At 37.0% G+C, this 27736-nt stretch overlaps 1 pseudogene; it reads left to right on the top strand.

Moving 5' to 3' along the window:
- Nucleotides 1–27736, top strand: part of LOC107550090 (septin-7-like) — a 46894-nt pseudogene that overhangs the window by 705 nt on the left and 18453 nt on the right.

Raw genomic sequence — 27736 nt, 5'->3', positions numbered from 1 at the left:
GAGTACAAAACAGCGTTTCCTTGCACCTGTCGCTTACTGATTGTTTGGAATTATAAATATGAGCGTAGTTCGTCTGTTAATATCACATGCACTTTTTTGTTCGTTGTTTTTTTTTTAGTTTGTTACTCAGACGCAGGCAGTACGCTGCATGAGACAAAAAAGTAATAGCGTAGCCACTCTTTAGTGTAGATGCATGTTGATTTTATCAGACGATGCCGCGATTATAAATGAGAGCGACTCCTGGTTAACATGTATTAAAAGGGGTCATGTTTAGTCACTATTTAGTGTGGTATTTTTTGACAATATTCTCTCATCATGACAGTAAAATAGGGCACAAGTCAATATACTGCGGTATTTCCTCTCTCAATCAGTAGAAAATATGGTTAACACCCGGTCATCCATTAAAAAAAATACAGAAGAACAGCAGTGTGCAAACGTGTGTTTCTCAAATCAATCAGAGAACAATTCAGTCAGATTTAAGAGAGCCACTGCCAGATTCTTCCTCTGCGGTTCACTGTCGCTTAGCACTTTTTGGGCATGTGACCAAAAATGCCAATCCTATTGGTTGGCTAGTTTTCTTCACAGTGCGATAGAAACGAGTTTCGAACACCTGAGTAAAAAGGTTTTATCATTTTCACAGATTTTGAATGTTTGTGTCGGTCTGAGCGTATACATTAATAGCTGTGGTCATGATGGATGGCCGCCTACGTGTTTCTCATTTGTAGTGTTTTGTCAGTCATGCCTGCTAAAGCCATCGACTGTGTTTGGTTATGGTCTACAGCAACAGAAGAACCTTGAGGGGTACGTGGGATTTGCAAATCTCCCCAACCAAGTGTACAGAAAGTCTGTGAAGAGGGGCTTCGAGTTCACTCTCATGGTCGTCGGTGAGTATCTTCTGTCCTGTTTATCCCACTGCTGGCCATTGAATTTCTCTCTTTTCCTTAAATGAAAGCTCATTTGTCACTTGAGGGCACTGATAACCAAAGCCTTCAACAGCGTTTTTGCAAAATCTATTAGACCTTTTCTTAATTTTCAAAGTTTTGAGCTTTTTACAGACTTTCAAAAGGAATAGTTCACCCAAAAAAAGAAACTAGTAATCATTTTACTCACCCTAAACCAGAATGATTTACTACTTCCGTGGATCACACAATAAAATATAATAGCTGGACAGTCCTCATTCCCTTTCAGTGCATAGAAAGGAGCAGCATGACTTTATCTCATAATTTTTTTTCCAGAATGCATGAAATAAACCCACAATTGTAAGAAAGTAGTCAGTCTTTTTTTTCTCAGAATTTGACTTTATAACTCAAAGCAGTCAGAAAAACCCGTAATTGTGAGGAAAAAAGTCAAAATTGTGAAAAAAATTGCGACTTTATATCTTAAATTTATATCTTAAATATTTATATCTTAAATTCTCACTTTATTTCACGCAATTGCAAGTTTGTCACACAATTCTGAGAAAAAGCCAGAATTGCGAGTTTAAATCACACAATTATGAGAAAAAAAGTCAGAATTGTGAGATAGTCACAATTGCCTTTGGAAATATTGGAATGTGCCAAATAAATGAAACTATCCCTTTAAAAAACAGATTGTGTGTCTTTTTGTGATTTGCGACATATGGAAAAAAGCTTCAATGAAACGTTAATGAAAACGGGGTCAAAAATAGAGGTCTGTTGATCCAGCATGCAGAGCTATGTGGATTATATGCACTCATGTGTCTAGCGGTATATGGTTTCATGTGGGCCGCTTCATGCCAGGCGCTGGCAGCTGTGCGCTGAAATGCATCAGTGATGGATTTCACATGGCAGAACAGAACGAGAGAACAGGGCTTGAAGAAATGAGCATTCAAAACAAATGTGCTTCGCATTCTCCCATGGACCTGGGGTTTTTCCCCTCCTTTGGCATGTGTGTGAGCGTGGCCTAGTGGGTGGGAAGTTTCCTGTAATCCCATTCATTCAGCCTGGCCTGAGGTCTCGTATCTACCTCCACCTTCAGCTCTTCAGACTCCAAACACAACACAACCTGAAACTGGCTCTGACACCCACCTGGGGTCACCTCACGTCCTGCTCACAATCCAGAGCCGGAGCCGCGTTTCTGACATGTCAGTATTCCAGAATTCCATCTCCACAGGATTTTGGGAGGAGTGTTGGAGCAGCTACGCCCTGGAGTTTCCCCCTCTGCTGCACGTTGGGTACAGCATGTGATTAGAATCGCATAGTAATTGAAGAAGTGCAGTGCTGTCAAACACTTCCAGCTCTCTCTCTCTCTCTCTCTGTGGATGATAAAGGCACAGATGTTGTTGTTGTTAAGACCGTCCATCTGTTCTCGGTGGAAAGTACACTGGGCTCATCTATGGTTTCAGAAGTGTCTGTTGCCTGACAGTAGAAAAGAGTCATGATGCTGGTGAAAGTCAATATTTACCATTGATTAACCTGTTTACCAGCCGCTTGTAAGGTTTGGCCTTGATCTTGGCTGATGTAGAGGCATTTAAGTCTGTTCTTTCTTTCTTTTTCAGATTTGTTTATTATCAGTAGCTGGGTTTCCATCCAAAGTTGCGAATTTATCTTATGCGCGAAACTGGAATATCGCATAAAACATTTGCGAACAAGCATTGTTTCCATCCAACAAGTCAAAGAGGACAAAATCATCACTTCCTGATAAACTGGCACTATAAATCACTAAGAAAAGTAGGAGAATATCATAATTTTCATATATAATAAATTACTTGCGCCTCAGAGCGAGCAGACGAAACACAATGAATGCGGTCATTGCTTTTGGAGGTGGATGCTGCTGTTTGGGAACGCAGTCATGTAAGACATTTCTGGGAGGCAATTATAACAGAAATAGCCTACTTTGATGAAAGACTTTGCTCGTGCATTTCCGAATGACCATAACAGCATTTCAGATGCTGTGGAATGAGATTGGTCCGCTGGTTAGTCAGGTTTTGCTGCCCCATAGCGCAAAGTCACATGACTTTTTAAATGCGCTTAGAGGAATTTATTCGCAAAATGCCTCAACCCTTTTTCGCGCAAGTCAAAAAGCACCTCGAGCGAGCGTAAAAACTTTTTTGCGAATTAAGGGATTTTTATTCGAAATTCGGCGAATGGAATGGAAACATAGCTACTGTTAAGGATTATTGGCTTTTTTAAGCTTTACTTGCTTATGATTGCTGAAAAATGATGGATTTTCTTCCACATTTTAAGTTTTTACAGTGGTTGTAAAGCAACAATGTACTTGTTGTAATCCTTAAATATTTTGAATGTCATTTCACATTTAGGTGTGCTAGCCATTTCTGGGGTTTTTTATTTTATAAACGTAAAACTTACATTTGAAAAAAGCATATAAATTTAAGATAAGTAAAAAAAAAACACCTATTGACCCCTATTGCACTCAATCAGTAAATAGACTGCAATATTTGACATCTGTTTGCATACTGAATTACAGTTGGTCTTGTTTCTCACATCAACTGCCTCTGGACATCTGCTTTGCACCTTCTGTTAACACTTTTAAATCGAAGTTAAAAATGTATCTCCACTCCTTAGCATTTTAAACTCATTCTAATTTTGTTTATTGTCTGTTTTGTTTGGTTTTATTCTGTCTTTATTTAACTTTCCTTTACTTTGTTCAGCACAGTGGATAGCTTTGCTATGTTTAAATGTGCTATATAAATCAAATTTGCTTACTTGCATATCGAAATAATATTGGTCTTCTGAATTGCATGCTGAATTGCAATTGGTTTGTGTCTTACATATATTTGCATACTGAATTACGATTGGTCTTGTGTTAAAATTTATTGCATACTGAATTATGATTAGGTATGTTGTAATCAGCAGCACTCAGTCTGTGTGCATTGAATTTATTTAATACATGAGTTTCACAATTTGAGTTGAATTACTGAAATAAATGAACTTTTCCACAACATTCTAATTTATTGAGATGCACCTGTATATTTTGGTTTCATTTATCAGTTGTAAGTGATATGATAAAATGGCTGGGTACTGTAAATAATAAAGTAAATGGATAATTCTTCCTGTTAAAGAGAAAAATTTCTGTCATAATTTTCTTAATTCGGAGCACAAATGTAATAAAATTAGAGATTTTGCTAACACTTTTTACAGTGCCCTTGTTACACATTACTTGTAGTTACTGTAGGAATAGCAGAGATTGTGCATAATTACATCTAACTAACCCTAAACCAAACCCTATTCCTAATTAATATTACTCAGTACAGTACTTACAAGGACAAAAAAAGTGTAAAACCATGTGACTCCAGCGGTTTAATCCAGATTTTATGGAGCCATGTAATGTATAAGAAAAATAAGTCTTTAATCACAAAATATTTTTACTTCTGCATGTTGTAGCTCCCCAAATTTTAATTTTTTTATTTTGGGTGAAGTTTACTTTTAAAGTGTTCTTTCTGGCATCACACATAAGTCAAGTCAAGTCACCTTTATTTGTATAGCACTTTATACAATACAGATTGTGTCAAAGCAGCTTTACAGTGTCAAGCAGGAAAATAATTTGTCAATAATGCAAGAGGACAATAACAGTCAATTTTTCAGTTAAAGTCAGTTCATTGCTGATTCAGTGATGTCATCATCCAGTTCAGTTCTCTTCCAATAGTGTCTGTGCAATCAATCAAGCCGACAATATTGCCAGAAATTAAGCGTCCCCAGCTAAGTAAGCCAAAGGCGACAGTGGCAAGGAACCAAAAATCCATCAGTGACAGAAATGGAGAAAAAACCTTGGGAGAACCAGGCTCAGTCGGGGGGGCCAGTTGTCCTCTGGCCAGACGAAACCAGCATTACATGGTTTAATTCCAGGCTGCAACGCACGTCAGATTGAGCAGAGGACTCGTCTGGTTCCTGTGGTCTTGTGCCGATGGTCGTCGAGATGACGAGGTCTTCACAGGGGATCTCTAGTGCTTATCTAGTTGACCTGGTCTCCGCTGATATTCAGGGCTGTAGAGGTCGTCTCTAGGTGCTGATCCACCATCTAATCTGGATATTGACTGGATCGGTATGGCTACAGTGACCTCGGAATAAGAATGAAACGGACTAATATTAGCGTAGATGCCATTCTTCTTACGATGTAGCGAGTACATCGGGTGTTATGGGAAGTGTTCCCGGTTACCGTTGACATAATTAATGCAGCCTAACAATCCTTTAACGGATTTGAATTATAGAAATGTGATAGTGTATTATGTGTATGTCAGGATAAAGAGACGGGTCTTTAATCTAGATTTAAACTGACAAGAGTCTGTCTGCCTCCCAAACAACGCTAGGTAGATTATTCTAGAGTTTGTGCGCTAAATAGGAAAAGGATCTGTCACCCGCAGTTGATTTCGATATTCAAGGTGTTATAAAATGGCCAGAGTTTTGAGATCGCAGCGGACGTGAAGGACTATAATGCAATATGAGCTTGCTCAAGTACTGAGGAGCTAAAGCATTCAGGGCTTTATAAATGTATAAGAAAAATAAGTCTTTAATCACAAAATATTTTTACTTCTGCATGTTGTAGCTCCCCAAATTTTAATTTTTTTATTTTGGGTGAAGTTTACTTTTAAAGTGTTCTTTCTGGCATCACACATAAGTCAAGTCAAGTCACCTTTATTTGTATAGCACTTTATACAATACAGATTGTGTCAAAGCAGCTTTACAGTGTCAAGCAGGAAAATAATTTGTCAATAATGCAAGAGGACAATAACAGTCAATTTTTCAGTTAAAGTCAGTTCATTGCTGATTCAGTGATGTCATCATCCAGTTCAGTTCTCTTCCAATAGTGTCTGTGCAATCAATCAAGCCGACAATATTGCCAGAAATTAAGCGTCCCCAGCTAAGTAAGCCAAAGGCGACAGTGGCAAGGAACCAAAAATCCATCAGTGACAGAAATGGAGAAAAAACCTTGGGAGAACCAGGCTCAGTCGGGGGGGCCAGTTGTCCTCTGGCCAGACGAAACCAGCATTACATGGTTTAATTCCAGGCTGCAACGCACGTCAGATTGAGCAGAGGACTCGTCTGGTTCCTGTGGTCTTGTGCCGATGGTCGTCGAGATGACGAGGTCTTCACAGGGGATCTCTAGTGCTTATCTAGTTGACCTGGTCTCCGCTGATATTCAGGGCTGTAGAGGTCGTCTCTAGGTGCTGATCCACCATCTAATCTGGATATTGACTGGATCGGTATGGCTACAGTGACCTCGGAATAAGAATGAAACGGACTAATATTAGCGTAGATGCCATTCTTCTTACGATGTAGCGAGTACATCGGGTGTTATGGGAAGTGTTCCCGGTTACCGTTGACATAATTAATGCAGCCTAACAATCCTTTAACGGATTTGAATTATAGAAATGTGATAGTGTATTATGTGTATGTCAGGATAAAGAGACGGGTCTTTAATCTAGATTTAAATTGACAAGAGTCTGTCTGCCTCCCAAACAACGCTAGGTAGATTATTCTAGAGTTTGTGCGCTAAATAGGAAAAGGATCTGTCACCCGCAGTTGATTTCGATATTCAAGGTGTTATAAAATGGCCAGAGTTTTGAGATCGCAGCGGACGTGAAGGACTATAATGCAATATGAGCTTGCTCAAGTACTGAGGAGCTAAAGCATTCAGGGCTTTATAAGTAATTAGCAAGATTTTGAAATTTATTCAATGTTCAATTGGGAGCCAGTGCAGTGTTGACAGAACCAGGTTAATATAGTCATATTTCCTGGTTCTAGTGAGAACTCTAGCTGCTGAGTTTGTTTATTAAGTGTGCAGAGCAACCACCCAATAAATCATTACAATAATCTAACCTTGAGGTCATGAACGCACAAATTAACATTTCTGCGTTTGACATTGAGAGCATAGGTCATAATTTAGATATATTTTTAATGCTAGAATCATGGTTTTCAATAGAAAGATTGTTTTCAAATAGCACACCTAGGTTCATAAGCAGCCATCAAGTGTTAGACAGTGTTCCAAGGTATTACTTGCAGAGGTTTTTGGTCCAATAAATAATACCTCTGTTTTTTTCAGAATTTAGCAGTAGGATATTACTAGTCATCCAATTTTTTATATCAACTGTGCATTCCGTTAATTTTGTGAATTGAAGTGTTTCGTCAGGCCGCAAAGAAATATAGAGCTGAGTATCATCAGCATAGCAGTGAAAACTAACACCGTGTTTCCTGATGATATCTCCCAAGGGTAACATGTAAAGCGTGAAAAGCAGCAGTCCTAATACTGAGCCTTGTGGCACTCCATACTGTACTTGTGATCGATATGATACCTCTTTATTCACTGTTATGAATTGATGATTGTCAGATAAGTAAGATTTTAACCATGCCAATGCAATTCCTCTAATGCCAACATAAATTTGTAGTCTACTCAAAAGAATGTTGTGGTCGATAGTGTCAAACGCAGCACTAAGATCCAGTAGCACTAATAGAGAAATGCAGCCACAATCGGATGATAAGACCAGGTAATTTGTAACTCTGATGAGAGCAGTCTCTGTACTATGATACAGTCTAAATCCGATTGGAAATTCTCACAGAGACCATTTCTCTCCAAGAAGGAACATAGTTGAGAGGATACTGCCTTTTCTAGTATTTTTTGACAGAAAAAAGAGATTTGAGATCGTCTGTAAATAACTACTTCTCTGGAATCTAGTTGTGTTTTTTTAATGAGAGGCTTAATAACAGCCAGTTTGAAGAATTTTCCGATAGTGTCAAACGCAGCACTAAGATCCAGTAGCACTAATAGAGAAATGCAGCCACAATCGGATGATAAGACCAGGTAATTTGTAACTCTGATGAGAGCAGTCTCTGTACTATGATACAGTCTAAATCCGATTGGAAATTCTCACAGAGACCATTTCTCTCCAAGAAGGAACATAGTTGAGAGGATACTGCCTTTTCTAGTATTTTTTGACAGAAAAAAGAGATTTGAGATCGTCTGTAAATAACTACTTCTCTGGAATCTAGTTGTGTTTTTTTAATGAGAGGCTTAATAACAGCCAGTTTGAAGAATTTTCGGACATATCCTAATGACATTGACAAATTAATAATATTCAGAAGAGGATCTATGGCTTCTGGAAACACCTCTTTTAGTAGCTTAGATGGAATAGGGTCTAACATACATGTTGTTGGTTTTGATGATTTGACAAGTTTATACAATTCCTCTTCTCCTATAGCAGAGAATGAGTGAAAATAGGTATTTTTCCTGCGTTCTGGTTTTATCTGTGCCAGTGAAAGTTCTTTGGCATTTCGTAGTAAACTCTGTCCCTCCCAGTGCAGTCCCAAGCTTTTCCTGCTTCCCAGCTCCCCCCACCCCTGTCATGCGATGAGGAGTTCCTCTGGAATAAGCCCCCTGGTTTACACAGCTGTGGGATATTTCCTTTAAAGGAAGCGAGCCGGACCCTCACCGATCCTCGTGGTGGGCTTTGGGCTGAACTTCTCCAGTGGCAGGACACTCACCTTGCTCTCTGCACGGACTTTCCATAACACTCAATGCCTCTTGTTCAGATTTCCCCGATTGCAGTAGTTGGGCCCTAATGTAGAGTTTGCTGTGTGCGAAGAGTGTTCAGTAATGGTTAATTTTGTGAAATACAGGTGGATACGTGTTGTGTTGTTTTTCATCTGCTAAGGGCAGTTCTGTAAGGATTTGACACAGCACAAACAATGAGTTTCATAATGCACAGAGACAGGGCGGGTTACAGATACTGCAGTTTGGCATTTTTGGGCGGGTGACAGGAAAGCCCTGATCTGTCATCATTCTTGATGCAGAGTTCAATGAAGGACTCTATAATTATCTCTGGTGTTAACATGACAAACCTTCTGCCCATAGTCACCTTTCTGTTCATCTATCAATGTCTCTCTCTCTTTCCTCAATGCTAAACTCCGCATGCACACTCAGATCTCTTGTGAGAAGTGATTCAGTGCTTAACTGCTTAAATGAAAAGTTCACGCAAAAATCTGTTGTCATTTACTCACCCTCATGTTGCTCCAAACCCCTATAGCTTTCTTTCTACATGGAACTGGTTTCCAAAATGTACTTTTCTGCCAAATCTGTCAATGGCAAGTAAACAGGGAAAACTGACCAACCGTAAACAGTATTTCACATTATTTACACCATTTAGCTGTTTTTTTCTAGCATATTTGTAGACAACATAGGTCTATTGTTTTAGTCACATAAAATGAAAGTGCACCTTTCATAATTGCATTGTCATGTTGTTCCTCATATTTTAATTTTGAAAGCTTAATATTTCACATATGCATCATGAGAAGGGGAAAATTAAATATTAAAAATCATACACAATATGTACTTATAGTGGTAAATTTTAAGCTGAAAATGTCCAATTAATTTCTTTACTAGTAGACACAACTCAGTTAGACTAACATTCTTAATCTAAACAAGGTCTGCTGAGAGGATTTATGGCATCTGTTAAGTTTGAACCCGGTGTGGAACACAGAAGCAGCAGCAGCAGAATATTCACATTGGTCCTTTCTATACAATGAAAGTGAATGGTAATGGATGCTGTGAAGCTGCAAAAAGAATAAAGAAGAACCATGAAAGTAGTTCATACAACTCATGGGTGCAGCTCTTGAATCTATCAAGACATACATAAAATGTTATCATTGCAGCAGCATTTTTACTTGGAGATTGGCAGCACTTGTGCACATCCACTATCACTGTATGGAAATAACTACTTTGTGTTCCACTGTAGAATAAAAGTTCATACACGTTTGCCATGACATGAGCGAGTTTTGTCCAACTGTCCCTTTAAAACATTTGTACTAAATGAGTTTCCTTGAACAGCTGCAAGTTACGATACTATAAAAACTCCTGCAAGCCACGATTCCACAAGATCTTCTTCTTTTTATGCGAGTTTCTTCCAGCAGGGACATTCTTCACTCTGGCAGGCCTGTATTCAGTATCATATGTCTCCCAGCAGTAACTCCACCATCGTGGCCGCTTTTCTGGTCTCTCTGCTGTGCTGGTTTCACTCCAGAGAACGGCAGAAGTGCATCCCAGTGCCTGCTTCGCTCCGCCACTCGCTGCCTGCTTTTATTGTTTCCCTAATTAATAATGACATTTTAAAGAAGACCATATTTCACTCACTGTTTTCACAAGGCCACGGGCCTGTTTCAAAAACTACATTCAGCAAGCAAAATAAATCCTGTTGGGTTTTTCCTCATTCTGCTCAATGATAGCAGTTGCTTTTGCATCTCTCCAGGCAGTGAGTGGAAGACGTATCTGTTGCGATGGTGAGGTCACTGTTGTTCTGCCCTTCTGGAAAACATTTCGGATTTGAAAGAAGCTTTTCTTTGTTTGAAGGTTCTCTCCGTGTTTTACGTGCTGTGGAAGTGGCGCTGGGTTGGGCACTTGTTAAAGGTCAGGAGAGAAGCCCAGCATTGCTCTGTGCCAACATGCATCCAGTTTCCTTCACACTGTCCTCTTTGTTCCAGGCCTTACAGGAACCACGTTGCCGCGCATCCAGCTGATGGATCACTCTCGGATGCTTAGAGGAATTGTTCTGTGAAAAAGTCACTTGTTGTTGGAGACTTATGCATCAAATGTCAGCAATATATTTGTTTAACAGTGGGATAAGTTACCTTTTTTTTTTTTTTTTTTAGCACATTACAAACTAGATTTGACACAATACTGGAGGGTTCCATAGTGCTGCTGTGCAGTTGCTAATGTGCTCCGAGCAGTTTTTAGGGTTGCCAAGGAATTTTCTAGGTGAATGCTAAGGTGTTCTGACATGCACTACTGTTCAAAAGTTGTTGTTTTTTAATTTCCTCAATTATTACACTTTCACATAAGCGTAAATCAAGTCAATATCAACTCGTATGATATCATAACAGCACTAACGGCCTCGTGAAGGAAAACAGACTGGCTATATTACACTTTAATTTAGCAGAATATCTCATCGGAGATCACTAAACATCAACTTACAGGATTGCTGGTGTTTTCAGCTCATCAGCACTTTTTCCATAATGTAGAAAGAGTGCGTGTGCATGGCTGCCAGGTTGGGATGATTAAGTAAATGTGGGAAGTAAATGTGGGAAGTCGTGGCCTAATGGTTAGAGAGTCAGACTCGTAACCCAAAGGTTGCGGGTTCGAGTCTCGTACCGGTGGGGATTGTAGGTGGGGGGAGTGAATGTACCGCAGCACAAATGGCTGCCCACTGCTCCGGGTGTGGGTTCACGGTGTGTGTTTGTTCACTGCTGTGTGTGTGCACTTTGGATGGGTTAAATGCAGAGCACTAATTCCAAGTATGGTCACCATACTTGGCCACATGTCACGTCACATGTCACGTCACTAAACCAATGGATAGTAAATATATCGATTTAAGAGAAACTGGGGGATTTCTTCACATCTGGCAACCGCACCCATGAAAGCTTGTTATCAATGCAAAAAAATGCAAACGGTAAATTTAATGAAACGTTGTCTGGATAAATAACCAGTGGGCAAATATTATAGACAACTATTTTTTTAATGATTTCTGAAGGATCATGTGACATTGTATGTGTTATGCCTTACTGCTGCAAAACTAGAGTAGTTTCCCCTAAGGGGCACAAAAAAAAACATTTTTTATTAATTAATTTTAGTTTTATAAATTTTTTAGTAATTTAGCTTTGATCATAGGAATACATTACATTTTAAAATATATTACAATAGAAAACAATTATTTTAAATTGTAATAATGTTTCACAATTGTACTGTTTTTACTGTATTGTTGGTCAAATAAATGCAGCCTTGGTGAGCAGAAGAGACTTCATTCAAAAATATTTTTAAAAAAGCTTACTGACCCTAAACTTTTGAACAGTAGTGCTAGTCAAAAGAGCTCATCCTCAAGTCTCTATAATAGTTTTATTGTCCACCAGGTGACTAATTGGTTGGAAAAGTAAATACTCCTTTTCCAAACAAGCAGGCAATCTGAGGTATTGTAGCACAAACTGTGCTGGATGAGTTGCGTACTAAAGTCGAACACTTAGAGTTAAAGGTAAAGTATGAGCAGTGGCGATACTGAAGCTTGTCTTGGCAAAATAATAAAGTTTATAATAGCTTGTGAATATACTCTTTGTTTATCTTGGTTCGCACACCCTCTGGTTCTTCTCCTGGTTTGTACTTTATCATATAGTCTGAGTTTCTGACTGTTTAGATTTCCTTCCATCTGTCCAGCTAAATAGTTGTATTCTCTTGTGCTTTATGGAATTTCACACATTTCAGATGCCGTCTGCATTTCCCAGACTCGCAGGCAGGGAACGACCCCATATAAGTTCATGTCAGAGTTGATCAGATTATGCCACTCCTCCAGACTGATTTCCTGTTTTTGGAGACACAGATAAAAAATAGAACAAGTAAATAAGGAATAAAAATATATAAATTGACAGTTGTATGTGCAGGTATATTACAATAGACAGTTTTTGTATGTACAGGTACTGAATATTATGTGCAAATTTGAGGTGTAGACTGAGTATGTGTGTTAGATAAATGTATGAGTGAATAAATAGTGTGTTCTCCACAGTAATTGTTAATGTACAGTATTTGAAAAAATTGTTTTTTGAACATTAAAGCATGTCAACATATTCTGTTACACCAAATACACAAAATAATGATCTTTAAAAAAGCATCATATTACCACTTTAAGTTGAAAAACTGCAGCACCTCAGGCATTAAAAAGCACCGGGTGTGATAGATTTGAAATGTTGGGCCTTATAGGAGCCTAGTGAAGACATGGAGAGAATCATGGTATCCAGTTATTAAAATTGTTGTATAATGCTGAATGTCATGGAATTTGTCAAATTGGATTAACAAATGAAAAGTAGGGCTGTATGCAAATAATCAAACCTCTTTTTTGCAGCACTTTATTTGACACAAAAGCAATGGTTTATTGTAAAGGATTTTTAAAAACATTATAAAAGATTATTCAATTGTCTTATTTATTCCTTTGATTACCTTTTTTTTTTATTTGTATAAAATCCAGAAGAATTCAAACTGATTTTGGAGAAGAGAAAAAGGGCCCTATTACTGTTAACATTTTATGAAATGCTTTTCGATGCTATTAAAATGGAATTCAGAGAAATTAAAATGGAAGACAAAAATATGGGGAAAAAATGAAAATGAATTTCATAGTGCCCTAGACTTAGCAAGCACCACAAGTTACCCAAAATGTTTAAGTGGAGACAGTGTGAATGATGGCTGTTCAGATTCTGTGGATATCTCCAGACTCAAATTCCACACGGTCATTGTTCACCAGCCAACAGAAGTGCTGAGTGCGTCACGTTCTGCAGTCTCTGATGTAAACTCTCGTTCTCTGTCCTGCAGGAGAATCAGGTTTGGGGAAGTCTACGCTCATCAACTCCCTGTTTCTGACAGACTTGTATTCTCCGGAGTATCCTGGACCCTCTAACAGAATCAAGAAAACCGTTCAGGTCTGTATCTTTTCCTGCCTTTACCATGAGATCACTGTAGAGCGCTGCAGTGATGACGTGATAATCTTCACAAATGAACACAACCTTTATGAATCGTTTACGGGTTTTGAGTCTTTTGACCTAAAAGCACATCATTCCTGCATGCTGCACTCTATAGAGGGCTGTGGTGCTCGCAGCTGGATCACAAATGCTTCAGTCTGCCTTATGTAGTGTTGAATCTCTTGCTAAATCAGCAGTATTCTGCCATCGGCCATGTAAAACATTTAGGAGCTGTTAAAGATGGCTTCCCATTTCTCTAAGGGAAGGAGCTTGTGATGTGGCCTGCAGCTGTTAATCAAATGAGCATTAGAACTAGGCGGTGTCAATCACTGTCAAACACAGGTGTGTCCCATCATCCCTCACTGGCTTTTGTGGTATGCAGTTCGTCAGCTATTGTATAGAATGCAGTGATTACAATGCCACGCTGTTCTCCGGAAAGACATATTTCAGGTCTTTTGCAGTCAGTAGGTCTTAGGGGTTGTGTGGACCACTTTCATGAGGTACTTTCTTATCTTAGAGTCTGTCGGTTGGTACAGCTGTCTGAAACGCCATGCAAAAGTTATCTTGATTGAGATGAGTGTGATGCATTACGTAACTGTGCAATCATATGAGTGTCATGCACGAAAATGTGTTTGAACGTGATGTACTGAAATCCTTTGCAATCTCACAGAAGTCAGTTCATCTAGTTTGATGTTCAAGCAGCTAATGGTCCCAAATGGAATTGTGAGATCAGCCATGAGGATAAACTAGGGCTGCACGATTTGAGAATTGCAATTGCAATTTTAAAATGTGATTTTAAAAAAAAACTCCAGGTTTGCTGTGCTTTTTTGTAAGGTTGCACAATTTGGCCACAATTTTGTGATTTATATATCAATATGGCTCAATAATAATAATAATATAAAAAATACTATTGTAATATTACAGTAAAATAAAAAATAGTTGAGAAAAATTATAATTAATAATAATTGTAAAAAAATATATAATATGTGACCTGTGTTGGCAAAATGAGTCACAATGAAAAAAAATAGTTATTTTCATTTTCAAAGACCTTCAAAATGATGTATGATTTGTTGGAATCTGACGAAAAATGACTGAGCTACACCTGTTTGAAGTCGATAGAGTCAGCAAAGTCAATTTTGAGAAAGATCGAGTTAAAGTTTTCTGAAGGTTCCAAAACAAAATCACCTGCAGCGTTGCATCTTTTCCTCCACTTCTTTTCTTAATAATTACTATATTAATAGTCACAATATAGCTATTTTGTATTTGATCTTTGTTATAAATAACAACAGATGCAAAAAAAAAAAACAGTAGAACAAATATGAGAAAAAAATCAAATAGTTGCATTACCTTTTTCATTTTACATCTACATCCACAAAAGCATTCAAGAAAAGCAGTTCAATCAAGAGCAGCGAGTGATTCACTAATTTCTTTTATCGTTAGATTATCATTAATGAGACAGACGGCCTATATATTAAGACCAGTGTTAGGCTCGTTACTCCAAAAATGTAATTTATTACTCGTTACTACAGTTACTCCTTTCAAAAGTAATATTATTACTTATTACTATCTGGCAACAGTAATTAGTTACATGTTACATTGTGTATCTTCCCCAGAAAATTCTTCTAAAATGTTACTAACAATATATTTCTGCCTCATCATTTGACCAAATTCTACATGGGATCGCAGTCTGAAGTTATTACAAACACTCAATAGTGATTGATAGTGACTTTTAAGTAAAAGTGTTGTATTAATCTCATGTGTAGCTTGAAGCTAATTGTAGCTATAATTTCTCTGTTACCCAAATATGATTATATTTCATGAAGTGTTTCATCAAAAGAAATCACTTAAGTTCATAAGATTTTTAATATAGTAATATTATAATATTGTAATATAATTTATATTGGGATCAGAGGGGCAAGCCATGTAATGCCAGAGGAAAGTAATGCCACAACTTACACATCTGTGTTCAGATCAGCTGTTCTCTTGACAAAATCACTGTAATGGCAATATTTCCATCCCTTGAATGTAAGCTTTTCCATATTTCAAGCTTTCCTGATGCACTGGTGACTTTGTGTGCCTGTGCGAGTCATGAAAATTATGAAAATAAATCTAGGAATTATTGGATTGACGGATTTCAAATCAGTAAGGTAAGTAACAAGCTGTTTTGTGGATGGTAACTGTAATATTATTACTGAAATCTTATTAGTTACACTACTAGTTACTGCAAAAAGTAATATTATTACAGTAACTAGTTACTAGTAGCTAGATACTGTCCAGCACTGATTAAGACCTACTGTAATGCACGGATCTAAGATAATGTTACACATCAGATGTTTTTCCCCAACAGTTCCCCAAATGTTCACTTAAGACATAACAGATCATGTTTGCGTGAATTCTTAAATACTGTAATTCTGTGTATATCAGTGTTAATTTCGGTGACGAATAATTTTTGTCATAATTTTCGTCAACGACATTTTTTTCACAGACGAAAACGAGACAGTGATGAACTAAAACTCGTCTTGAATGACAGAAACTTTAATGACATTTTCGTCAACGAATAAAAACGAGACAAAACGTACAAAAATGTACGTACAAAAATGTCGATATCTGGGAGTAAGAGAAGAGCAGACACGTGGATATATCTGACGACGCAAGAGAGAACTCAATTCGGTCCGGTTTTCTGAGCGCAGACACTGAAGTAGCGCCTCTCACACACCACACGAGTACTCTTTCGCGTCTCATGAACGGAGAAATACACACAAAATGATGTCGAATTGTCTGTTTTGACAAGTATTTACGTAAACGCACTCGGTTATGTCTTATGTGAACATAAACAGTTGGGAGAATATTGGACGTGCATCAGTACACTGCATCCGTGTATACGTGCAGCCTAATTTAGTTGCTATTGTCCGAGTCATTGATGTTAATCAAGCAACAAAAGAAAGACAGAAAATCACGCACTGCTCTTAACTGAATCACTTTCGTAGCCCTAAAGATTAATCTAAATTGATTTATAGAAATAAATATGTCTGCTTGAAAGAATGAAGAATATGGTAACCGAGTTGCTATAAAGAATGCATAATTAGCCTATATAACCATTGGTATTTCATTAATAAGACGACCATGTTCTTGTTCTTTATGAGAAGTGGTTTTATTTAATTTTCACATAAAGGCATGTTGTGTGTCACTGCAGTTAAATCGGTGTCTATCATGACAAAACCTTAATATCAAACCTAGTGAATTTAGAAACCCATTAAATTTTAGTCGACTAAATTGACTGTAGATTTAGTCAACTAAAACAAAAAAAAATCAGATGACTAAAATATGACAAAACTAAATGGCATTTTAGTCAAAAGACTATGACTAAAACTAAATCAAAATTTGCTGTCAAAATGAACACTGGTGTATATGTATCGAGAACGTGTCGGATGACAGCGCAAGAAACAAGCAGAGAAAAGGTACTCCTCTCAGAAAACATACAAATAAAGATCATTTTAGATGTTTAATTACTATTTGGAGCATTGGGATCGCTAGACGAGGGCTCGAAATTAGCCCGCGTGCATTCCGACTCATTTTGCCAGCACGGGTCACATGTATAGTAATAATATTTTTTATTTGACATTACAACTGAAATTGCTATACTTATATTTACTGCTGTCGTATATTTTTTTATTTTCAAATGTTAAACGATCAAACTTTTATTTTGACGGAAAACCTCAGAGCCGATGAAGAGACGGCTAATAATGAGCTGCTCATGTGTAAATGAACACAGTACCACACTTCACCCTGAAACACGCTGCACATAAATGTATTTAATTGAATCACAATAAGACATATTGTGATTTCAGTTTTATTTTGATTAATCTTCTTGCCCTTGTCTAAGCACATCCATCTCTATTCAAAATGTTTCTGTTGAGCTTGATAGTGTCTTTGCTGATAGTTCTGATAGATCTTTCAGTGGTACTTTAGTAGAAGCAGGTCAGTTTTGATATTGTGTTGCTCTTGGCTCGTATCAGATGAAGGATTAGGTTTATATCTGAATTAATCTCAGAGAAACATGGTTTCCAGTTATGAGATGCCCTTCTGTCTAGAGCAGTGGTCACTGCTGCCACACGTCTGAAGAGGTGAACATGCTGACTGAATAACATGACATGCATTTATAGAGTAGATATGAACAGCGAGATGCTGCATTAGAAACTGTTGCTAATTACTGTCACACATCAGTGCATCTGCCATTGGAAAGGAAAGGTCAAAATACGCCATAAACGCATACAAGCTAATTGACAGATGCAGTGTGTTATTAACACGCATTATCTGGATTCTCTAGCTAACACCCCCTTATAAAAGTGGTAACCATGGCAACAATCTTAATGGTCTGATTACTGAATGTGCAGATTGATGGAGAATAATACAGCCTTGGTTTTAACACCGTTCTGAAGGGGAAAAAACTACAATACATAATCCCTTTCAATGCTGGGCCAAATTAAAGTAAGTTTTTACTTTATAATCTAAAAATAAAACATACCAGCAAAATTACAGCAAGTATCTATTTATAAATGTATTCATAAAGGATTATGTAGTGAATTTGACACAAATTTGTATAATGACATGGGTTTGACATAGGTATTACAACGAGAAGGTGATTTATAAGGACATTTTGAGTGTCCCCATATTTCAAAAGGCTTATAAATCATTCAGAATGAGTTTTTTTTTTTAAATCTAAAAATGCAGAAAGTTTCCTGTAAGGGGTAGGTTTAGGTGTAGGGTTGGTGTAGGGCAATAGAAAATACGGTTTGTACAGTATAAACCATTACGCCTATGGAATGTCCCCACAATTCACAAAAACAAACGTGTGTGTGTGTGTGTAATAGCTGTGATTATGATACAGGGCATGGCGCACTCACTAACCACCCACTCTGTGGTCTGGCACCAGTGTCCTGACTATATCAGGCCTGTGTGTTTGGAAGTTCTCATTGAGAGTAGTTATGTTGTTTATGTAAAGTGTTGGCAGCTCTCTAACTGGATATGTTTGCCATTGAGATGTGGATCTGTTGTGACAGGCTGAAAGAGGAGTGTAAGTGTGTGTTCAATCCCTCAATACAACAATTTGTCTGTTTGTATTAAACTCAAGTAGTCTGTCAATACTGCTAATCGTCAGTGAGCGAACATGTCTTTGGCAACACTTGGAATGAAATACTAGTGTTAAACAAAGGACTGCAGACTTGTGCGGTCAGATATATGAGTGTGTTGAAAGCTGAGGCTTTGGCAGAGCAGTGATCTGTCCAGACCTTCATACCTGTGGACATCTGAAGCGGCGGCCCTCGCTGGTATCAGACCCTGAGAAGAGATGCTTGAAGGAGCAGAAGCTCATCATCATCATGTGTCTTTAACATCCGTTCTGCTCCACCTTTTCTGAGCTTTTCAGTGTGGATTACTCAAGCACTGACCACTTTGAAAGATAAAACAATGACTCTCTCTGGTTCAGTTTGTTTACTGAGGCCTGCGTTATAGGCTTGACATTGTCCTGTGGCCATGTTGTCTCAGAAATTTGTCTTCATGCCAAGCATTTGACCATAACATTTAAAGGATTAAGTAAAAACAGACCGCATTTAAATTTCTTAATACATGTTTTGGTCTTATTGTGATTCATCGGTGCATGTTATGCTAAAGAAAATCTTTTAAATGCAGTCATTTCTCTAAAAATATTGCTGCAGTTATAACCAAGACTTGCATTCAGTTTCCCCCCGACTCTCTTGTAATGTGTGCATCAATTTTGAAGCATTTGAAGTTTTTTTTTTATGTTTTCAGTGTTTTTAATTTATTAATTTTCACTCTATTATTATTATTTTCACTCTATTTTATTATTATGATATTTTTTTGTTGTTGTTTTTTCCCCCCCTTCCCAGAGTTTTTAGGTTTTTAGTTTATATTTTAGGTTTTTTTTTTTTTTTTGGCTGCCAAAGTTAATAAATTACTTTGTGACAAGTGATCTAAAGTTGGCATGAAATTAAAATGCATGTTATTGATCTTATTGCAAGCAAATTATCCATTTTATATATATATATATTTTTTTTAATGTTTAATCAAAAAGGTAATACCTGTCAGCTCAATCTCAATTCAATGGCCTCAAATCCAATCAACAACTGATGCATCGAACCAAGTACCGGTTGTACAAGGTTTGTTAGTTTTTTTTTTGCATTTTTCTGTACTCTGTTAGTCTCAAATGCATGTCACAATGCAGAATAAAAGATCAGTTTTACTCGTAAGTTTCTGAAAAAGGTTATTGTTGAGTTTTCAGATGTATTGGAAATGTGGTTTAGTGTTGACTTTAAAACACATCCCAAGTTTGTAACATAATTGGGGCTGGTGCTGCTGATGATGCTCTGAAGTTGCTTGGTTCGAGCTGCCATTTCTGACAATATGTTTAACCAGACCATCTCACCTCCTCAGCGGACTGCATCAGGTCTGGTGAGAAGAGGACAGTCCACGCCAGCTGCTGACAGTCTGTGGCTTCCATTAACACAGAAAGAGCAAAGACCAATCAAAAGCAGTTTCGACTCCACCTGTTGGGTGTCCGGACACTCAAGGAATTTTAGATGGTTATGAAATCAGTGTGTTCTCATCGTTTGTAGACATTTGCTGAGTGATTACTCTGGTGTGGTGTAATAATCAGGGTGATCTCATTGATGTGGAATTGTTTGGTAAGACAGAAGATACGGGACGGGTGCTCACACCCCTCACATTACCTCAGATCATCTGTTGTTCCAGCGACTGCCTGAAACAACAGCCTGAAATGAAGATAAAGCAACTGGTTATCATCTGTCAAAATCACAACACATGTATCCAACATAAACATTGAGATGTTTCATAAATATTAAAAAAAATAATGCGCCAAAACAGTTCAAACTTACATAACTGCTTGGACTTGGTAATTTTAAGAAATTTCACCATTTTGGTTCCAATTTCACTTGACAATTCTGGTGCCTTAACTATTCTTTTAGTAATTTTAAATAATTTTGGATTATTCATTAATTGGATCATTTTGGGCAATAATTCTTATTGATTCTGTACATTTCTTAAAGATAAAACCAACAGATTTACCTGTTTACATGTAACTTTGCTGGCTTTGTCTCAGAGGTGGAAAGAGTACGAAAATATTCTACTCAAGTAAAAGTACCATTACATTAAGGAAATTTTACTTAAGTACAAGTAAAAGTACCAGTCTAAAATTCTACTCAAGTAAAAGTAAAAAGTAGCTCATTTAAAATGTACTCAGAGTAAAAATTACTTAGTTACATTTTAACGGTGGGAGGGAGGCAAAAATGGGATAGGCCTATAATTCTCAAACTAGTTGTTTTTAATTTAAGGAATCAGTTATTTAGAATAAGAAGACATTTGGGCTGTTACCTGGCAAATTAAATCAGTATCAACAAAATTCATCTTTGCAATGCAGAGGACACACATAAGCTTCATCTGTAGTGGCATTTAGATTACACACTGTATAATGCAGGGCATGAATGCATTTAACCTGCAGTTACAAATGCAGAAATAATGTTTTGATATACAAGACATAAAATGTTGAATACTCGTTTGAAATTATATATTTTTTTAAAAAATCAAGATACTTTACATGTGAAATTAAAACCGCCAGTAGGTGTCAGCAAGTCATTGTTAATAAGTGAGTCGTTGCGATTGAACCATTTAATTGAATCATTTAAACGGTTGATTCATTCAGGAACAAAACACCGTCATGTTGCTCAGAGACGCAAAACTGTGCTGTGGTGGCTGTGTTTGGAATAATTTTTGTTGTGCAAATAGAGCAAAAATAGGCAATATGGTGTCTAAAACGCAAGTCTCTTAATTAACTTCTTGTTTATTGAACTGTTGTAAAGAAATCTATATGTAATCATGCTGATTTTTGGAGAAAAACGGCACTCTTCGTTTAATATTGATTTACTACATGAAATTATATAAATACATTATATATACATATATATATATACATTTTCTGCCCCTATAGCTTCAATTTTGTGATTATTCTAAATGCATTTTAATAGACTGAATCACGCAGTGAAAGAACGCACTCTAAATCTGTGGCTTCCATTAACACAGAAAGAGCAAAGACCAATCAAAAGCAGTTTCGACTCCACCTGTTGGGTGTCCGGACACTCAAGGAATTTTAGATGGTTATGAAATCAGTGTGTTCTCATCGTTTGTAGACATTTGCTGAGTGATTACTCTGGTGTGGTGTAATAATCAGGGTGATCTCATTGATGTGGAATTGTTTGGTAAGACAGAAGATACGGGACGGGTGCTCACACCCCTCACATTACCTCAGATCATCTGTTGTTCCAGCGACTGCCTGAAACAACAGCCTGAAATGAAGATAAAGCAACTGGTTATCATCTGTCAAAATCACAACACATGTATCCAACATAAACATTGAGATGTTTCATAAATATTAAAAAAAATAATGCGCCAAAACAGTTCAAACTTACATAACTGCTTGGACTTGGTAATTTTAAGAAATTTCACCATTTTGGTTCCAATTTCACTTGACAATTCTGGTGCCTTAACTATTCTTTTAGTAATTTTAAATAATTTTGGATTATTCATTAATTGGATCATTTTGGGCAATAATTCTTATTGATTCTGTACATTTCTTAAAGATAAAACCAACAGATTTACCTGTTTACATGTAACTTTGCTGGATTTGTCTCAGAGGTGGAAAGAGTATGAAAATATTCTACTCAAGTAAAAGTACCATTACATTAAGGAAATTTTACTTAAGTACAAGTAAAAGTACCAGTCTAAAATTCTACTCAAGTAAAAGTAAAAAGTAGCTCATTTAAAATGTACTCAGAGTAAAAATTACTTAGTTACATTTTAACGGTGGGAGGGAGGCAAAAATGGGATAGGCCTATAATTCTCAAACTAGTTGTTTTTAATTTAAGGAATCAGTTATTTAGAATAAGAAGACATTTGGGCTGTTACCTGGCAAATTAAATCAGTATCAACAAAATTCATCTTTGCAATGCAGAGGACACACATAAGCTTCATCTGTAGTGGCATTTAGATTACACACTGTATAATGCAGGGCATGAATGCATTTAACCTGCAGTTACAAATGCAGAAATAATGTTTTGATATACAAGACATAAAATGTTGAATACTCGTTTGAAATTATATTTAAAAAAAAAAATCAAGATACTTTACATGTGAAATTAAAACCGCCAGTAGGTGTCAGCAAGTCATTGTTAATAAGTGAGTCGTTGCGATTGAACCATTTAATTGAATCATTTAAACGGTTGATTCATTCAGGAACAAAACACCGTCATGTTGCTCAGAGACGCAAAACTGTGCTGTGGTGGCTGTGTTTGGAATAATTTTTGTTGTGCAAATAGAGCAAAAATAGGCAATATGGTGTCTAAAACGCAAGTCTCTTAATTAACTTCTTGTTTATTGAACTGTTGTAAAGAAATCTATATGTAATCATGCTGATTTTTGGAGAAAAACGGCACTCTTCGTTTAATATTGATTTACTACATGAAATTATATAAATACATTATATATACATATATATATATACATTTTCTGCCCCTATAGCTTCAATTTTGTGATTATTCTAAATGCATTTTAATAGACTGAATCACGCAGTGAAAGAACGCACTCTAAATGCGTGCGCGCACTAGTCTAATCTGCTAGACTTCAAGGCACTCTGTAGGAGTGTTATGTTCGGTTTTTGGCAAAATACTGATAATGTCAAATCTCACATCGTTAAAACAAAAATTACGATATCGCACACCCTGCACCATTGCCTTTTTGGCTAATTTGTGCAAAACCTCTTGCTAAACTGTCAAAGTTTCATTTTAACCACCAATGCAACGATGCAAGTATTTACCTTACCTATGCATGCTTGTGAAGGGTTGATGTCGAGATTTTATAAGCTGCTAGTTTGGTCTCCCTAGGCAAACAGCTATTTTGGGATTTTTTTAAAATTTAATTTAAAAAATTTTTACTCCGTAATTAATGTGTTTTAAAATGTAGCGAAGTACAGTACTTAAAACAAAATATACTTAAGCAAAAGAAAAATTACAGATTAAAAAAATTACTTTAAAAAGTAGAAGTACACAAAAAAACTACTCAATTACAGTAACGCGAGTAAAGGTAGTTCGTTACTTTCCACCTCTGCTTTGTCTTAACCCACACTTCAGATTTAGTTTTTCCACTGCACGTGAAACTGCATATACACATGAAGAGGTGTGTTTGCACAGACTTTTGATCTCAAGAAACAATCACATGCTCATTAATTGTTTCTTGAGTCATGTGCACAGTCACACTCTTGATAATTGACAGAAATTTTGCTGAATTATTATTTCTGATATTTCTGTTAATAGAGAACTTTTGCACTTAACCTTTTCACAGGCATTTTGTTGTCATAGTTAGACAGATATCGTGATGTATCATTATAGAATTGCCTAGCAATATATCGATTACCGCAGAATCGCTGTATCGTGATATTATAGACAACAGCTTTTGCTTTGGTTACTTAAGTGCCCAGGAAACTTAGGCTATATTTACGAAAGCCTTAGTGCTCTATTTTGTTCTGTTGCTCATATAAAAAATGTTTTGTTTGGCTGTTCACATAATTATAATTTTTTTTTAAAGGTGACCAATATCAGATTCAAGTGTGAACTGATCACGGTCCTGAACTGACCCTGTCATATGGACGTAAAGATGGAGGTTAGCGTTTTTTAGTTAGCTTTAGAAGTTAGCGTGGTTTGTGCTGTTCACAATGTTATAAAATGAAAATAACACTTGACCACTTTTGACTGCAGTCTGAATTGAATTTTTTTTTTTTAATATCTTTTGAATTTCTTTCAAAGACTCAATTCTGTGAACTTAGCATGCTTTGTTAAATTCAGTGGCCAGTTACCCCTGCTTACAAAACTTGTGAACACCATTGTTTTTTGTTTTTTACCAAGTATGCTTCAAATCCATTAACATATTTATTGACTATCACTTAAGACTTGCTTATATAAAATTATAATTAAACTTTATTTGGAGTATTTCTTTATTGCACAATGCACATTTCATAATATTATGCCTAAAATGTGTTTTAATATCACTATTTTTTTTTTAAAGGTGACCAATATCAGATTCAAGTGTGAACTGATCACGGTCCTGAACTGACCCTGTCATATGGACGTAAAGATGGAGGTTAGCGTTTTTTAGTTATCATTTTGTTTTGGATACACAGCTCGTTCCGCGTCGTCAAATCATGTCACATAGCGTCGCATCTTGTCATTACTTCCTGTTTTTGGTTTTTTTAGAAGTATTTGGTCCGTGTTGCGTTCATATTTCATTCGAACCGCACCGGAGTTCGTTTGGAAGCGGACCGAGACCCATCTTTTTAGCCGTCTCGGTCCGCTTGTTTGGTGCACACCAGGGTTCGGATGGCAGCGTTCACACTTACTCAAACGAACCGCACTAACAGAGCAATCACACCCGGATTCGTTTTAATCGATCCAAACATGATATTGTTATGATATAAAACCACCTTTCCATTATCTCAGACAAGCGACAGACCGGAAGTCATTCACTTCCAATAGAGAGTAGTGCGGGAGCTACGTGGAGTTCCAATCATATGCGTATGCGGAAAATTCATATCCGATTTGAGCTTCGGATGCGTTAAAATATTTGAACTACTGCGGCTAGACCGTATGTGACCGCCCGACCGGATGCAAGGTATTCTAATCAAAACTATGAGCGTGAGGTCAGAATTACCAATATTTTTCCACTTTAATGTTATTCTGTAAACACTATTTCTGTAAAATGGCGGTATATAATAATTATGGCAGAATTATTCAATCATTATATACGTTGATTAGCCCCATAAAACTACTGTGTTATTATTTGGGGGGTCATTTGTTTTGTGTGGATATATTCATACATTCATTATATTCATTAAAAGCGTACATTTTGCCATGGTTGATAAGCTGAGGTTGACGGTTGCTTCACGACCAGTTTGAAAGTTCTGTGCGACTGCCGCTAGGGGGAGAAATACGACAATCGTATCCAAATGTCGGAGACAGTGGAAAGGCGGCTTAGTATAATTAGCACAAAATAAATGTATTTTAAATACATTTTACTATTTTTTTTTCCATTAGGGTGCACTTGTGTCTTTTGCAGCATCTCACACAATACACTCCACTCTATAAACACGACACTCAATTTAAAATTGGTTTAATTGTCAAAAGTGCATCTTGAAACCATGCGTCTTTTTTTCCCCCCACACTAGATAATGAAACTGAAGAGACGGAACAACAACAACAAAATAGCAGAGACCGCAACAACAACAGGGTTATTATGAGATAGCCACAACTTTAGTTTAAAAGAGTACAAAGACATTTTATCAGTCATAACTTCTGGAGAAAAATAGAGCAGATGCTGGACAAAGATGAAGTTTTCTAGAGCGCATTTGTCGACTGCCTGATTTCACATACACCTCAAATCGACTGTACTTTGAAAGGCTACACGTACAAGTATACTTGGGCCTTTACAGTATTGTGAGAACCAAAACACCTGTAGGCACACTTTATTGAGAGGAATTAGATCATGCATTGGGAAGTGAAACCTTTTTGAAATTATGTGCTTGAACCAAATTCAGGACCACAGCTTCTATTTACTTCAGTGCCCAGGGAAATTCACACCAATCTTCAATCACTTCTCTTAAATGCCTTTCAGAGATTCAAGGTTATGAACTTCACAAGCTTTGTCAATTTCAGTGACTAGTGTTTACCTCTATTGTTATTGTCTCACAGCCTGCTAACTGCTAAGAAAACCTATAAACACTGAACTGATGGAAATCGGTACACTAGTCAGTTTTCACCAGCTTTTGCCTTTTTTTGTGCACTAAGCATCATTTGATAAATGTAAGTATAAAAAATAGTCTTTACATACAGAATTATGGTAGAGATCGGTTGTAGACCTTGTTATGAAGAATATTGCATTTCTTTTCTTTAGAGCAAGTGTCAAGTAGAGATTTTTTGCTAATTTCTCAGACATTTAGCTAGTTCGCTGTGGTTGCTTTTTTTCTAATTTTGGGGACAAACGGTTGTGTTGAAATGAGTAGTATGCATCTGATGGAAACCACTGTGGTCTGCTGTACAGACGGAGGAAGTTAGAGAAGATTAACTGGGGCAAGGTGTGTCGTTTGGTGAGCAAGCTAGATGGTATATCACACTTAGGGTGCTTTCCCACCTGGCCTGTTGTTTCGGAACCTGGCGCGTTTCCCCCCTTAGCTTGGTTCGTTTGGGCATATGTGAATGCGGCAATCGCACTCAGATCCTGATGACTTGTATTAACAAATTTGATCCGTTTAGAAACTTTGCCATGTGAAAGCGAACCGCAATTGATCTACAGGTGTGAAAGCACCCTTAAAGTGCTTTCTGTCTTTGCACTTGCCATTATAAACTCAGTGTTTGACGTGCCAACCCAAACTTCACCCCAAATGTGCTGCGGTACACCTCTGTGTGTGCCTGTTACAGTGCCGTTATAACACACAAAATTATTCCTTGAAACACAGTGGAATCAGTTTATGTCTTTTCAATGTTCATGTCAGGCCAAATAAATCTATTCTTTTAAACCGATATGGTAGTATTTGAAAGGTGTACTTTTTAGTGGCTGATGGCATTGTCTTGAAAACATAGGCTTGTTGCAAACAATACAATAATGCTGTTATATAATACGTAATAGTGATCTGATATTGATATATTTTCTCAAATGAAATGAACTTTTTTACATTTTCTAAAGAAAACTGCATGGTGATTGCCTGTACAAGTTCTAGCTTGATTCTTAGTAGTTGTGGATGGTTGCTACGCTGGGGGTTGGGTTCTTTGGAGTTTTCCCTCTCTTCTTCGTTTTCCCTCGCTTTTAAATGCCTGTATGCATTTTACTTTCACTTTCGAATTTGTGGCAATTCTGCGTTATTTGCTTGAATCGGAATCAGAATCAGAAGAGCTTTGTTACCAAGTATGTTTACGCACACAAGGAATTTGACTTGACGACAGGAGCTTCCAGTGTCATCTTAAGAAAAACAATTCTTAAGCACATAGAAGACGAAAAATTATTTTTGGGAATACAAAATATCTTTACGTTTTTTTTCTTAGGTTAGAAAATAAGAAGAAAATGTCAGTTAAGATGTCATGCTTAAGAAAGTTTGGTGAATCCGGCCCCAAGTCTCTGCACTTTTGCCAGCAGTCGGCATTGAAGGTCAG

Source organism: Sinocyclocheilus grahami, unplaced genomic scaffold (genome assembly GCF_001515645.1).
Source record: "Sinocyclocheilus grahami isolate Dianchi unplaced genomic scaffold, SAMN03320097.WGS_v1.1 scaffold387.1, whole genome shotgun sequence".
Lineage (NCBI taxonomy): Eukaryota > Metazoa > Chordata > Actinopteri > Cypriniformes > Cyprinidae > Sinocyclocheilus > Sinocyclocheilus grahami.
This window is presented reverse-complemented; position numbering and strand designations above follow the sequence as displayed.